Source organism: Nuphar pumila, chromosome 2 (assembly GCF_984573655.1).
Source record: "Nuphar pumila chromosome 2, dmNupPumi1.hap1.1, whole genome shotgun sequence".
Taxonomy (NCBI): domain Eukaryota; kingdom Viridiplantae; phylum Streptophyta; class Magnoliopsida; order Nymphaeales; family Nymphaeaceae; genus Nuphar; species Nuphar pumila.
The window spans coordinates 72,976,776-72,982,287 of NC_143250.1; positions in this window are offsets into that span (position 1 = coordinate 72,976,776).

A 5,512-nucleotide genomic window follows, 5' to 3' on the forward strand; every position below is an offset into this window, starting at 1 on the left:
AACTTAAATTAATCATTTATGTTCTAGGTTTATGTGAAATTTACAACATACTGCACCTGAATATGCATATAATGAACAATGTTTATTCATATATAAGAAATGAATCATGACATGGATTGTTTATTGTGACATGAAGTTAGTTAATATATGAGAATGACTATTTTGTTTAATTTCCAGTTAACCATATCATGATATGTCATAGTTCAATTATTGAAAATTTATAGTATCATATTTCTTTGTTACATTGAACTCATGAACATTATAGTAATTCTACTGCTCAGACTGGTTGTAGTATGATCCTATTAGTATTTTATCATTTCATGTGAAGAATAGAGGAACTAGAGTGATTGCGGGATGGTGTAGAGACCGTAATGCATGACTTTTTTATGTTCCCGGGACAACTCGAAATAGTTTAGTTGCTTTCATTTATGCTTTTGTTACAATTTAAACATTTTGATTAATGTTATATTTTATTAGTTATAAAATGAATATGTTGCTTTTATTTCCCTATGACATACCTGAGATGTTTAGCCTAGAGTGGATTAAGTAGTTCTGTTGTGTTTAAAAAAAAAATCCTCAAAAAAATGTTAAGTTTCGAGTCGTTACATGCACTGTGAATGTATGCATATTTGAATGAATAATTATTTATATCATTGTGTGAATTTATTGGAATACGATCATGCATACTGGTTTTGGTGTACCTGTGTCGATATTCTCTACCAAACTTTCATGAGTCTAACCCGTTTTATGGATTTTCAGATGAAACATGATGTATAGCTGCGGAGCGAATGCGAAATGCCAGGGTGATATTGAGAGCTAGTCTTTTTTTTTCTCGGGGATAGTTTTAGAAAAACATTTATTGTTATTTTGAATTAAAAATACTTTGATATGAATTTTAAATTATTAGGATTGAATTAAATTGTAATAGTGAATGTTATTTGCATTTTAATTCAGTTATGATGATTGATCGTATTGTAACCCACCCAGAATATTTAACCCAAAGGAAAAAGTTATTTTTGTTGTTTTTAAAAGAAAAAGAAAAAATTTTAAACATTTTTTGGTTAAAATTTTGAGGAATTACAACTTTGGTATCAAAGCGGGATAAAAACATTGCCTTATGACACATCCAACAGTCTGGCATCTCTCGGTGAGTAGGTTATAATTGTTTATTTAATTTAATTCATGGTTATGCTATGTTAGAATGAGTCTCATGCATTATGTAGTGTGATATGTGGCATATAACATATTGTAAATCACTTAAGAAATACATATGATTGTAGTTTAATGTTTTATATTATGAAATACACATATTTTGAATTATGAGATATAATTGATTCAATGAATCGAATACGCATGCTTCAAGGTTCAACTTATGAACGTGTTGATTTTAAATAATATGAGATATAATTGATTATGAGATACACATATTTTGAATTATGAGATATAATTGATTCAATGAATCGAATACGCATGCTTCAAGGTTCAATTTATGAACGTGTTGATTTTAAATAATATGAAATTAGATGTTACATGTGGCTATATTTTGATGTCAATGAGTGTAATGATGCGCTTATATGTGATATTGAAATGCCATGAGCCGAGGTTATAAATGCATGCAATAAAAGTTTAAGCTCAATGATGGAGATATTAGGTCACAGAACCCTATTGATATGCTAATATGTGATTACACTTTCAATTGCCATATGATTGTAACATATGATGTGATGCATGTTGAATGTATATGTACTTGTGCCTGAATTTGTAGTTGTTGACCCTATGAGTGGTCAACTGTGTTTATGCATTTATGGCAATAGATACATTAAGGAACGATCAAGATCGGGTGATCCGGTTAGGGTGGCAAATCTATGTGAGGAGGTGCATTTTCCAAGATTAGGTAACCCGCTAGGACAATAAATCCCTGTGAGGAAGTGCGTTGTCTAAGACCAGGTAATCCGACTAGGGTGAAGACTCCCTGTGAGGTTAAATATTTTCAAGACCAGGTGATCTAGAGTGGAACTTGTTTTCAAGATATGATGAATTCCTAAGGATAAGTGCTTGCCAAGCCATTTATTTCAAGATTAGAAAAGAAAAACAATATAAGTTTCTATCCAAACTCTCTGTGTAATGTCTCTAGCATGTGTCTAGGTTTTCACTTTACACCACTATTTTTTAAGTAATAGTAAAATCAAACATTCAAAACTAGATTAGACAATACTTACAGTGATGCCAGAGTACTCGACATACCAAGGGTCACAACTTCTTTTTCTATGGTCTGATACCAAGTCTGTAACACTCCAATTTTTTAAACAAAAAATTTATAGATTTTTTTATATTGACACAATAAGTAATGGTATAGTTGGTTTACCAATAGATACATTCTAACCGTACCAAATACTAGAGGCACTACATGAGTGCAAACACAAACATATTATTATGTTACTAGCATCAAGTCCAATACGAAACCACCAAAGACCAATCCAACTTGTTTGCATTAAATAAAAGAAACACTTTTAAATAAATAAACAATGAAAAATCTTTTAAACATGGTTCAAGCCGTAGGCGAGTTATAGTTCCCAACTCACATATTTAAGATTAGAAATAACTGAATCAAACCATGAATTGAATTGAAATAAATCAAAGTACTAGTCTTGCTTAATCACAATTTAAAAGTTCAATGAAATATTTATAAACATAATTAATGAAAATAAATCAAGTCCTCCTAGAAGCCTAAAAAGATTGTGACTCTCTTGGCACCACCTCGAGTCATCCGTCATCACCATTCAACTTACTCATTACTTGAAAATGTTAAAAGTAGAAGCATTAACAATAACCCCATAGGATTCACCCTACAATATTGGCATGAAAATAATACAAACACACAAAGCATACATTTTTCTAAAGTAGTTAATTCATAGCATGACATTAACATGGTATATAAACATAACAAGAATCACGATTATAACAATGATAATAATAAGCATACAAGTTTTATAGAAAACTGACTCTTACCCTTAAGTATGACACATGCATCCACATCATTAGTAATTAAGATCGTAACATGACAAAGCTATATATGCCAACACATGCATGAAATAAAATTCATGCATGATATGTATAAACAATCATGCTAACATTATTATATAAACAGTTAAATACTTAAACACTTGTGAACCTCATCTAATGCATTATTACATTATTACTCTTTCACTATCCTGTAAGGTTATACTTCTAGGAACTTAACACAAACAAGGCAATCACATGGGGTGTTTATTATACCATATATTAAAATTTTTCCATTGATTCAAAGAGTCTAAAAATACCCACTGGAGTGTACCGTGACCGAGAGAAATTCACAGTGGTTCATACAAAATTGATTTCTACTCTTAGAGATTCTAGCCTTGCCTACCTAGGTCTCTTTGGCAGTCCAAGCCCTTTACAACCGATGTCTGAGGACCAAGGAGGCAATTTTGCCCTCCAAAAAAACATAACAGTCAATCGGTCGTGTGCATCTCCTACCCTCTCTAAGGTAGATTTGGGTTCAAATGAGCTACTAAGTGTTATAATATTGGGCAAACAACAACACTTGGTGCACTCAGCACTAGGATCCTTAATTAGCTCTAAGATCCACTTTGGGTAGCTTATCACATTGCCTCACAAGGCATGAACTTATACCCCTGAACTTTCCTGAGGTATAACTAGATATAGCACATTCGAACAACTGAAGGTATGTATTCCCTTTTAGGGAGCACTTAAGAGTCATGCCTCTTTAAGGCTTAAGTGTGTATGAGCATATCAATCATATATTTAACTTGGTGCTCACTAGCATCCTTGGTTCCACTGAACCTGGCTCACCTACGAGCCCAATGAATGCATGCCTTACATGACTGACAACACATCACATGTCATATACCACACTATATGATGCATGAGACTCGTTTTAATATAGCATGAACCATGAATTAGATAAATTATCACATGTATGCCCATGCACACTACAGTTCTGCAAACTAATCAATCAGAAGTAGGTCATTTCAAAATATAAACATCAAGGGAATAATATATTGTTCCAGAACAGATTTTATATTAGCTTCACATTCTTATTAAATCCCCAAAATACTTGGATAAATGTTTAACATTGAATTCATTAGAAGTATTATAATACAACAACAACAACAACAACTACGCCTTCATCCCAAAACAATTGGGGTCAGCGATATGAACCAAAAAAGAAATTCATTTTGGGTCTTCCACATGAATCCTTTTCCTCCAATCATTTCTATCCAACGCCATGTCCTCGGTGAGGTTCAAAGCATTCATATCCTTTCCTATCATCTCCATCCAAGTCTTCCTAGGCCTACCCCGACCTCTTTTAACTAATATATTTTCCCATTTCTCCAACCTTCTAACTGGAGCATCATTAGGCCTTCGCCGAATATGTCCAAACCACCGTAAACGATTCTCTCTCATCTTATTTTCAATGGGTGCAACACCTACCTTCTTACGTATCTCTTCGTTCCGAATCTTATCTTTTATTGTATTTCCACACATCCATCTAAGCATCCGCATCTCAGCTACACTCATTTTTTGAATATGATGTCTCTTGGCAGCCCAACATTCCGTACCATATAGTAAAGCGGGTCTAATAGTCGTCCTATAAAACTTTCCCTTCAACCGCAATGGCATTCTACGATCGCACAGCACTCCAGTAGCACTTTTCCATTTCATCCACCCAACCTTTATCCTATGATTTACATCTCCATCAATTTCTCCATACTTTTGAATGATGGATCCCAAATATTTGAAATAATCATTCACCGGTATATCTTGCTCACCAAGCTTCACTACACTCCCATCACTACTTCGTTGCTTACTAAACCGACATTCCATATATTCAGTCTTACTCTTACTCAACTTAAAACCTCTACCTTCCAATGTCTGTCTCCATAATTCTAACTTAGCATTAACCCCAGCTCTAGACTCATCAATCAAAACAATATCATCAGCAAACAACATACACCACGGTACATTTTCTTGAATTGATCTTGTAAGCTCATCCATCACTATCGCAAATAGGAAAGGGCTTAAAGCAGATCCTTGATGTAACCCAACCGTTATCGGAAAATTGGTTGTCACCCCTCCACAAGTGCGGACATTGGTTACTACTCCTTCATACATATCTTTAATTATACTAATGTACTTGAGAGAAACACCTTTCTTCATCATTGTCCACCAGAGAACGTCCCTAGGTACTCTATCGTATGCCTTCTCTAAATCAATAAAAACCATATGCAAATCTTTGTTCCTCTCTCTATATCTTTCAATAAGTTGTCTAAGAAGATGTATAGCTTCCATAGTTGATCTTCCAGGCATAAAACCAAATTGATTCTCCGATACCATGACAACCTTCCTCAACCTAGACTCAATCACCCTCTCCCAAAGTTTCATAGTATGACTCATGAGTTTTATACCACGATAGTTTGTGCAATCTTGTATATCACCCTTATTCTTATAT